A 12,026-nucleotide genomic window follows, 5' to 3' on the forward strand; every position below is an offset into this window, starting at 1 on the left:
TCCAGTATGCCTCAAAGCTGAGGTTCTAAACACAAAGTATAAAAACATGTAAGGACATTTGCAGGATCTACGGTGCTCATAAATGAAAATGCAAAATACTTTCAAGGAAACAGTCAAAACCGCAGTTTTTAGCTTATTTATTTTTGTGATCTTCATTGTATTTCATCTAGTCAGTTCTACTTCCAAAGGGACTGAGGTTCTTTGAGACCTTGATCATGAAACAAAGCTTCACTCTAAGAATAAAGGTACAAAACAGTAGGGAAGACCCTATTCTGAGAGCAAACTATTTGATCACGGTGCCATTAGTTCATCCAAAGCATATACATCACGTGCAACATGACTCCAGAAGTTTACAAGCCCAACTCGATATGACTGTGATGGGGGTGTGTACAAGGTAGAAAGACAACACACCGAAGAGGAGGGGATGCCGTGCAAATACACACAGCACAGGCACTCAGCCCAGTCCTAGAATTGAGCTGGCCTTGGTTAATACATAGCTGCTTTCCTCCCTCTCTCCACCTTAAAATTGTTTTACCCTTAAGCTAGCTGGCTAGGGCACAATTTTCCTTTAGTCTCTGACTAAGAAAACAAGCTTGCTGTGGTGACCCTTTAGGGGAAGCTCTTGGTTTCAGGACACAGCCACTCCTCTGAAGCTTCCCCCTGCATCCCATACAAGTATCTCTTTAGCACCCACCTCCAAACAAAAACTAGAGGGGCCCATGTCATGAAGGCCCACCAGCCACATAAAGGCTATCCATGCAATGAAATATATTTGCTTGTGAAAATAAATAACTACCTGAATTCACTGTGCTAAGCTTGTTGTTTCTATGCCAATCTGATTGCTAGTTATAAACATCTCATAATAAAAACAAAAATATTATTAACTAAACACAATTTGGTAATAAAAATGTTTAAAAATGGAATGAAGGTTTTGGGAACAGTATAATAAAATGGGAACTTGGTAGTAAAATAATTATAAACTCTACTCTCTTTCTTTTTTTTTTTTTTTTTTTTTTTTTTTGAGACGGAGTCTCGCTATGTCGCCCAGGGTGGAGTGCAGTGGCCGGATCTCAGCTCACTGCAAGCTCCGCCTCCCGGGTTTTTACGCCATTCTCCTGCCTCAGCCTCCCGAGTAGCCGGGACTACAGGCGCCCACCACCTCGCCCGGCTAGTTTTTTGTATTTTTTAGTAGAGACGGGGTTTCACCGTGTTAGCCAGGATGGTCTCGAACTCCTGACCTCGTGATCCGCCCGTCTCGGCCTCCCAAAGTGCTGGGATTACAGGCTTGAGCCACCGCGCCCGGCCTCTACTCCCTTTCTAAATATGCCCTAAGAAGTATACAAAATACAAAAACTACACAAAATAACTTGTATGAAAATTTAAACTTATTTGTATAGCATTTACTTTTAAAAGAGTATACCAAAGGGAGTGAGGGTGGTGTTCGGCAGTGGCAAAGATCCACAGAGGTGACAAAAGAGCATCCATCACTGATATTGCTTATAATTTCTGGACCATGGTGATAAGGAAGGTCAGCTTTTAGGAGTCTTAATTTTATTGTTTTCAAATTCTCTACAGACACTGTTTCCCACCTTGCCTCTTCCTACTAACCGCCCTGGGTACAGCAGTGTCAAGGGGTTATCCGAATTTAATCTTTACAGCTTTTATAGTCCCTGGGTAGACTTTTTCACACAGTAAAAGAAGGGGATTTTAAACAAATTATTAGGCAACAAGCAATACTGTTAATAGTAAAATTAGATAAACTCTGAGATATAAAAGGAAAACACCAACTTCCTATCACTTAGATACTACTTTATCATAGTGTAATAGACATACACTTTTTTTTTTTGTGATGGAGTCTTGCTCTGTCGCCCAGATTGGAGTGCAGTGGTGTTATCTTGGCTCACTGCAATCTCTCCCTCAGAGGAGGGAAGGCCTCAGCCTTCCCAATAGTTGGGATTACAGGCGTGTGTCACTAAGCCTGGCTAACTTTTCATTTTTTTTAGTAGAGGCAGGGTTTCACCACGTTGGCCAGGCTAGTCTCGAACTCCTGACCTCAGTTCATCCACTCGCCTTAGCCTCCAAAGTATTGGGATTATGGGCGTGAGCCACCACGCTCAACCAGACATACACTCTTTAAAAAATTCAAGTTACCAGTCTTCTGGGCTATATTAAATATTAGCTTAAATATTAGTCTCAAAGTCATCTTGGCTCTTTTAAAATAAAAATTAGGACACCTCACATTAAAATTTTAAAAATGAAACTGTTCCAAATCACCCATATATAAAAATAATTTTCTAAAAAATAATAAATACTGAAATAAGTATCAAATTTTTAAGAATAGCTTAAAATTTTGTTAAATGCTTTTCTATTTATTCCTCAGTAAGAATTTTTCAGTTCAAGCAAACAGAAACCTTCTCTTTTTCTTGAAGGGATGGATGAAACAAAACAAAACAAACAGAAGCCATTGGTTTCCCCCGACATGCCCTCCATTTATAAAGATATGATTCACAAAAAATATTCAGGGCATCTCTGCCATTGCTGAGCTTATCCTGAAGTTAGTGACAAACATGGATTTAAGCAAGAGAGGCCCCGATGTATATAATATTAAAGAGATTAATGAATGATCATTGGGAGTAAACTAGGCTGTTCTTGGATGGATTTGGGCTGAAGTAAAAAGCTAAAATGAAGAAGCTGTCATGGTATCTGCCCTTTAGACTGAGTTTGGGCCCTTGTGCTCAGAGGAGTGAAATCATGGATGGCTATACACACACACACATAAATTATAAATATATAAAAGAATCAAATATATGAAATTATATAATATATAATGTATGAAATTATAGATATCATATATAAAATTATATATAATTTCACATATTATGAAATATACAAAAAATATATATAAACATAATTATATGAAATTATATTATCATATAATATATAACTGTGAAATATATGTTATAATTATATATCATATATAATTATATAGTATATGAAATAATTATATATTATAATTATATGATTGTATATTTCATATGTAATTATAAATGAAATAATTATATATTATATGTAATTTCATGTTATATATCTAGTGATATATATCAGATATATAGTGATATACATCACTAGATATATATATTTCATATATTATATATCTAATGATAGCTAGTCTCCGTCTTCACAGTTGGCTGAGAAGAATGCTACTTGGGCTAGAAACCGAAGAACTTCTTCAAGAACAGTTAACATTTATTTAAAGAAAACAAAGGTGTTTATTGTAAGAGAAAAAATTTTAAACCCAGGAAATACTGAAAAGGTGAAATTATATATATAATTATATAAAATTACATATACAATATATAATACAAAACATATACTATATATAATTTTTATGTATAATTTCATATTATATTATATAATAATATATATAACTTCATTTTTTCAGTATTTTCTGGGCTTAAAATTTTTTCTCTTACAATAAACCCTTTCGTTTCCTTTTTTTAAAAGAAATGTTAACTGTGTGAAGAAGTTCTTCCCTTTCTAGCCTAGGTAGCATTCTTCTCACTAACTGTGAAGACATGGACTAGCTATCACTAGACCCTACAAATTATCATACAAGAGTAAAACTGGTTGGAAAGCCATTTCCACAGAGTAGGTGTCAGTGCCTTAGTACAGCCTAGAAGAGAAGTTCATTAACTAACCTTACCTCGAGAGATTAATAATGTTAACCAGTAGTATTGGGCAACTGGAAAAATGTCTATTAAAGTTTACAGGGCAACACCAGAGTAATCATCATAAATACCAAAAATAGGATAGTTCATAGTGACTAATGCACATAGAAATTAAAAACCAAATGCTATGACAAATAGAAAGTACCTAGAAAGGCAAAAGCAGTTTACAACAAACCAATTAGAATGCATCTACACTTGATGAATCTGCTGTATGGTGTTTTTTAATTAGACTGTTTTTTTAAAATGTAGTTTAAATATCATGAATTTTAATAGGCATGTTACATGGAAAAGATGTAATAAATAATTCTGCTGTCTTTGCATCTTATCCCACTCTTGTTTGATTTCCCCTATGCATTTTAGCTAAGATGTAAAAAGTAGGAGGTTCCTTAATTTCGAAATATGGGAAATAAACGCTGGAGGAAAAGAAATAGGAGTTACTTAGCCTGTCAGAAAGAATAATGATTTATTTTTTCCACTAAGATTATTTGCTTAGTCATTCCCACTGAAGAGAACGAGTTTAATTTTGGAAGTGGTGGGAATGATAGAAATCCTAGATCAAGCTTGTCCAACCCATGGCCTTCAGGCCACATGCGGCCCAACACAAATGCATGATCTTTCTTAAAACATTGATGAGTTTGTTTGTTTGTTTTTTTAAAGTTCATCTGCTATTGTTAGTGTATTTTATGGGTGGCCCAAGTCAATTCTTCTTCTTCCAATGTGGCCCAGGGAAGTCCAGGAAACACCTCTGTCCTAGACAGACCATGGGGCTATTTTGTCCTGCCCCTGTGGACTTAGGGACATTGACACATGTCCCTTAACTCCTACTCCTTCACCCCTAAATCCCAGCTAATGCTGTGATTATCTTAGTTGATCAGTTTGCGATGTGCCTACCATTTGCCCACCTCACTCCAGCCCGTTCCTCAACTACTCCCCACCTTTGTGAGGCAGCCACATCTCCCTGCCCTGCCATGTACTGCTTCCTCTGCTTGGAACATCTTTCTCCCCACTCCACTACCACCTCCCTGCTAGCTTGCCAGGGTCTGGTCGACGTGATGGTGGTGGGGAGAAAGCACCAGCAGATCCAAGTGCTTCCTCTTTGCTAGGCACATACAATGACTCAAAATAATCCACTGAAGTTATGTTATTATCCCCATGCCCATTTTACAAATGAGGCCCTGGAGGCTCTGAAAGGTGAACTAGCTAGCTGGAGACAATACAGCTGGTACGAAGTGGTAACTGAGATATGAATGGAGGCTGATTCGAGAGTCCTGGCACTCAACCTTTACCTGGAAGGTGGCAAACTGGATGGGGACAAGGCAGATTTGCATATTAAATGCAAATAAACAGTTTTCACCTCCACAAAGAAATATGCCATTAAAAAATTTCAGTACTTCACGCTGTACATTTCTTTCTATGAAGATGGATACTATTCATGTTCATATTATGCCTCTATCATTAAAGAAAGGGAACCCAACAGTGTTTGCAGAACTTATTTCCTTTTTCCCTCCAAAATAACAATCTGGATAATCATATTAATATCATTTTTCTAGTGAAACCACTTACATTCTAGAAAATGGTAATGTGCTTTTAGCATGAAAGAATGAATACCTAAGCTTTAACACAAATATAGTGGAAAAATATAAAAAGATGTGGAAGATCTCACTATTCTTGTCATTTTATATTGTGAAAACAAGAATATGCTATAAAACAATGTGTTGGTTTTCTGTTATGACCTGAAACATCACAATTTTTACTTAGTGCTTCAATACGTACATGAGAAAATACCAAATTCTTTTGCTCAAAGGAGCTCCACCATACCTTGTAATGGCCTGAGAGAGGAGCCTCAGTTTTGGTAAGAATGTGGTCTCCTGCTGATCAACTTGATCCCCCCTTTGGTCTCATTACAGAGTATTCATGGTTCAGCTGAACCATTTAGCAACATTTAAACCATTCTTAGTATTTACCTCAGGGGAAAAGTCACATTTCAAGGACAGCTGAAGTATCTATTTAGTTGCTACTCTAAAGTAGACAGGCCTGCTTGAAAACAAGATCACAGCATACATTGCTCTCTGTAGGACCTCTGTGGGTAGGAAGCTCTTTTTTTAACTGATTATGTAATATTTTAGTTTTGGTAGTAAAAGATTCCAGATGTTTACTCTAACAGCTCTGTAGACACACGGGGATTGATGTTAGACACATAATCACTGGTTTTGGAGCAGGGCCAATTGTGTACATATGCTGTTTAATTATGTCGACACTCCAGGCATTTCAAACATCAACAGAATTTCTCGGCTCATATTCCCATTACGATTCCTGATTTAAATGATTATAGAGGGGTATGGAAACTGGGCATTACACATGCTAATGAAATCTATCTAGCTCTTTTTACTTTTAATAGATTTGGAGGTTTCATGGGTTAAAACTCTCTTAGGCTATAAATAGCAGGTAAATATAATATAAAAACTGCCAGGAAACATTTGCCTCAGAATTTTTTGCTGCATGCTAATGTGGCAGTTTCAAAAAAAATTTTTTTGTCATTGTTCTCCTTCCTAAAACTTCTCACATCACAAGGGAACCTTTGACTCCACCATGAAACAGTCCCAAGAGTCCTAGAATTTGACTTTGGGATATACTTCTCTATACAAACAGTGCTAGAAGTTAGTTTTGTATCAACATTCCAAAGTTCCTTACCTAGATGATTCTGAACAACCTGCTATGAGTATGAAAAACATACACAGAATTTTGATGTATATTAATGACTCAAATTTCTCCCACTTCCTTTCGGGGTAAATGAAGCAGTAACATATACAATATTCCCACAAACTTTCTAAAAGACATTTCAAAGTTTTATATGTGAAAATGCAAAATGAGTAGCTCATCACAAGAAAGGATAAACTGGGCTAACAAACTGCTACAAACTGAAGGACTTGTTCAAAAGAGCAAGCTCAATGGAAAAATCCCTGATTGGTAAATTTTCCAGATACAAAATTTCCCAGCATCTCAAGATCATAGTTCTCCTAAGTTACTACTTATCCTGGGACATGGGAAGTTTCCTTCATGTACTGTAGGCTGCTGACATCATGCACATAAATTTAAACTAAATACATACATCAAAACATATATTTCATCAAAGTAACTAACATGATGATGAGAAGTAAGTTATTTTGGTAAATTTATTTGAATCATATTTATAAGCAACACACATAGGTCAGATCAAGCCATTGCATCTCCTCAGATTTTTTAGATTACTCTGAATAAGAAATATTTTCAAAAATGACGAAAATATCTGTAGTTTTACATCTGTGGCTGCCACTGAAATCTCTATTAAACCCTCTTTTTCTCTCAAGTTCTCCCATTCCCACTCTGATCCCACAGACCCTACTTAACATGTGCCTTTAGAAGCAGGCAAGCATTTTCTAGTCCTTTACTTTCAAGTCTGTCAGACCATCAAATACTTACCATTCTTACTGCCAACAGCGATAGTTCCAAACCTTTATCATCTCATAATTTTATAGTTGCTTATACCTCTCTGTGATGCACCTGGCACACTGCCACCAAATCTGACCCTACCCTCAGCTGGGCTCAAATCCTGTTAGTAACTCTACTGTGCCTGTGGCAGAAGCTTAACAAAGGGCTGCTGATTGAGTTCAAGAACTCTACACTGACTTCACACCATCACGATGAGGATGGACGGGTCTCATGTGTAACGATGAGCCAAAATACACTTTGAGAATCCAAGTTAAATGGCAGTGTTTAAAAAACAAAAATACTCAAACAATCTAGCATCTTGGGGTGTTGGAATTTTAAAGGTTTGACAATTGGCAAAATCAAAGTAATGCAGAAATCTAGCCTAATGTACTGGCAGAGTATCATAAAGTCATAATACCCATAATACCTCAACAAAAAAAAAAAAAAAATGGGGCCGGGGGAGTCTACAAGTTAATTTGGCACCAAGTTACCAGTTGTAAAATAAACCTTATTTGGTTGTTGTCTCAGGCATTATGTAACTGTAAAGAGTCTTCATTTATACTGAAAGCTGCAACAGTAAAGCTGGTCAGAAATCAGACATATTTAAGAGAAAAATCTCATATTTCCTACTGCTTCAACTCACTGTTCCTGATCATCTTGAAGTGGTCTGCAAGTTATGGCCCGCTACCTGGTTTGTAAATAAAGTTGAATGGAAAACAGTCGGCTTCATTCATTTATGTACTATCTATGGCTGCTCACGTGCTACAATGAAGTTGAGTAGTAACAACAGAGACCATATTGCCTGCAAAGCCTAAAATATGTATTTACCTAGCCCCAAAACCAGCCACTTGTCTGGTACAGCATGGGTGAGGAAATACTTTCTGAGTCCTAACTTTGTTGTAGAAGTTAATCTGGGCTGCTTTATCTACTAAAATCTAAGTTTAGGAAAAAAAAAAAAAAGATAACTTCGGGGATGTCTATTTGGTTCGTAAAAGAAAGAAGTTAAATATTATTCACTCGACTAACATGTATTTCTGTGTGGGAATTTCTGTTGCACTGCAACATCTCAGCATTTTTACTATGGCATTAGTAACAGCACTGCAGAGCACCACAGGCTGTAAAAACATTTCCGTGTGTGATAGACAAAAACTCAATATTGGAATAAAAGGAATAGAATACTCCATCTTATCTGGACAAGTGGTTTTTAAAAGTCATCCTACAGAGCCCTGCAGAACTTTCATTGAAAACAAGCACAATCACATGGAATAAATTCATTTCTGCTTCTTAGAGCCCCTCTACCTGGGCTTATAAACCATGAGAAAGAATGAAGATTTACACTGTCACAGAAAATACTTAAAAACCAAGGCTTTTGAACAAAATGGTTTTATTTTCTCCTGAATAAAACATTATTTGGATCATGGAGGGGAGGGGAAACTACTAAGAATTATTTTATCACTAAGTGTACTTAATATAAGTTGCTATAACGTTTATCAATTATATATTAGAAAACAAATGAATTGAAATCAACCTTCAGGGAGTTCAGACATACGGCATCATAATCAAAATCCCGAAAGCAAGATACTTTATCTTTTTGCCTCATTTTTATTTCAACTCTTATTTTTACGAAACATAAATTAGTTGCCCTAAACTCTTTTTAAATAAAGTGATGCACAAATAAGCAAACCAGCAAAGATTGAAATAAAAACAAAACTGACAATTTGGCGGTCATTTACTGGCAGACTAAGCAAGTTCAGAATAAATATCTCTTAGGAAGCAAGCCAATTAAATGTTGGTTTGATGGCTGATTCAAAGATAAATAGTAGCCAGGAGTATAACTCAGACGTCATAGTTTGAGATTGATTTTTTTTTCCTTTAACCAGTGGGTAAAACTGTTTTTCTGTTATAATAAGAATGGTCAACACTTAACCAACAGAGAAGTTTTAAATTTTAATAACAAAAGAGTGCCAAGGAGATGGTCTTGTTCCTCAGAACAAAAAATGTTAAGAAAATATTTTGGATCTTAAATTAAGGCCAATCATGAGTACAGAGCACAGCTGATGATTAACAGAAGATGCTGCTGCATTTAAACATGGTGGCAGAAGACACTGATTTACTTCGAATGAATACACGGTACATTATAAAAAGTGACAAAACATAAACATATGAACATAATGTAAACAACGGTAAAAAGAAAGCTTTTTGTTTCTTGAAATTGGGGCTTATGGTTTTAGCCACCAGAGGTCACCCTTCCCCAGAGAGATTAAAAAGCAGGGCTTCCGAAGCACTGTCACTTACTGTGTATTTGTTAAAGGAATACAATAAAAAATAACAAGGGTTGGCAATATTCTTCTTTCCCCAGCTAAAACATATGTGAGGCTGGACCTGTCCCACACCTCTCCCTAAAGCAGACATGCTGGTAATGGAGAAGAGGACAGCTGCAAACAGCCTGAGAGGTTACAGTGACCTACAAGATAGACATGAGACAAATCACTGAGGGGCGGGGGTCAGGATGCAGTTCCCTGGGAGAAGAGACTTGTGGAATAGCACCATGCTAATGAGGGATAATGGAGAGAACTGGAAGAGTTTTCCAGAACTCTTACTGTATTATAACTACAACCATTCCTGGACATTCTTCAGCTAACACTGCAGTAAAATTTTATATGGCTTTTTTTTTCAATTAGTTTTGCATGTCAAACCTAAGTATCATGTACCAAATTTGGCTTTTTTTAAAAAAGGCAAATTAGCCAGGGTTCCTCCAGAATTCAACATATACCTTTACAATCGAATTGGAGAGAAGGAGATCTTTAATCTATCATAGTGCCTTGTACAAAATATACTCAGCAAACACTCTTCCTCATTCACCCCTCCTTACACATAATACAAGAAGGATCTGACAACCAAAAGTTTCAACCTCTTTCGTTTCAATTCTGTTCGTTAAGAGGGCCCAATTCTATTTACTGCCACTTACTGTAGCTGCAAGAAGTAAAATTCAAAGGTTAGAGTGGTTTTTAATAATTTCATGTACGTGGCCAAGGAACATATAGACATTTATGACTACCAAGAAATTACAACCTTCCAAAGCACAGTATTTATTCCATGTAGCACCAAAGGAAATCCCAAAGAAAAGGTACTTAGCAGCCCAGAAGTCCTTGCAATTTCTTTGTGAAATACTTGGTTAGAATTCACTGTTTCACATTCCAACATACTGGCAAATAAGGTTATCACACATCATTATGTCTTTTGATACCTAACAACTTTTTTTCCCAACTACACAGGAAAGGTATGTTCATTAAAAAATATTCAGAAAATGAAAAAAGCTCTTAGAAAATAAAATCACCTATACTCCCACAGAGTACAGGGAAAGAAAATGAAGTTCTGAGTGAAACATTTTTAAAACACACAAATTAAACTTATACAGTATCAATTCTTTTAATTATAATTCATCTACATTATTCCCAAATCAACTATAATCTGTCCCGGGTTTTACCAATAACATAGTTCCAACAGGTTCACCAAGAACCCGACACTGCGTGGGCTTTCTTCATACTGTTTCCTATGTCCTTGCACCATCTTTGATGTCCCCAGAGCATCTGCACAGCTGACGTTCCTCACAGCCACTCCTCTGTCCTGACTTCCACATCTCGTTTTCCATGGCTTCTCCCACCCATCTGGTCATTCCCCTGTTATCTTCTGGGCTATTCTTTTTCACGCTAACATTATTGATTTCTGGCTCAGTCCTCTATGCTTCTCATTCTATCCCCTCTCTCCCTAGGTGACCAAAGTCACCCTCATGGCATCAACTACTGAAACTACATGTTGATGTGCCTAACACATAATAGGTGCTTAATAAATGTTTAGTTTTATTAATGGCTTAATGATTAATAACTTTCCAATCTAATATCCAGGAAATTCTCAGCTCCAAGGCCACAACCACACAGCAGAGGCCTCTTACCACAGCTGAGACTGGTAACTGGCTGATTAATCATAAAAGCAGGTTAAAGCAGTGAGTCATGAAAACATGAAAGAATTTTGTACATTTAACTTTAACCAGATTCATTCATCTGCCAATATTTTTAACCCATTCATCTGCCAATATTTTTAGAGTCAAGGCCAACTCTTAAGTGAGGGCCTGCTGACCCTTCAGTGTCCTTCTTGCCTAAATCACACCCATGGCGAATTATCGGTGCTATCCAGCTTCTGTTTGTTTGTTTAAACAACAGCTTTATTGAGATATCATTAACATGCCACACAATTCACTTACTTAAGGCACACAGCTTGATAGTTTTAAATATATTCACAAAATTATGGAACTATCACCAGTCACTTTTGGGACATTCTCATTACCCAAAAAGGAACCTGCATACCTACTGGCATTCACTGCCCATTTCCCATCAAATCCCCAGCTATAGGCGATCATTTACTTCCTTTCAGTCTCTACGGATTTGCCTACTCTGGATATTTCATAAAAATAAAATCATACATGTGGTCAAGAATCATCCAAATTGTAGTATCTGTATTTCACTTTTCATTGCCAAATAATATTTCATTGTATCATTATATCACATTTATTAATTCAGATAATTTGGGTTGTTTCTATTTTTGTCTATTATGAATAATGCTGCTACGAACATTCATGTAAAACTTTTTGCATGGACATATATTTTAACTTCACTTGGGTATGTAATTAGGAGTAGAATTGCTGGGTCATATGATAACTCTATGTGTAACATTTTCGAGAAATGCTGGACTCTTTTTCAAGGTAGCTGTAATATTTTACATTCCCACCAGCAGTGTATGACAGTTCCTATTCTTCACAATCTCACTCACACT

General features: G+C 36.5%; 1 protein-coding gene across 4 annotated transcripts in view; it reads right to left on the reverse strand.

The window, feature by feature from the left end:
- Nucleotides 1-12,026, reverse strand: part of LOC105492144 (Ras association domain family member 8) — a 62,950-nt gene that overhangs the window by 35,223 nt on the left and 15,701 nt on the right. The gene's annotated exons all lie outside the window — the stretch shown is intronic.

This window comes from Macaca nemestrina, chromosome 10, assembly GCF_043159975.1.
Source record: "Macaca nemestrina isolate mMacNem1 chromosome 10, mMacNem.hap1, whole genome shotgun sequence".
NCBI classification, from domain to species: domain Eukaryota; kingdom Metazoa; phylum Chordata; class Mammalia; order Primates; family Cercopithecidae; genus Macaca; species Macaca nemestrina.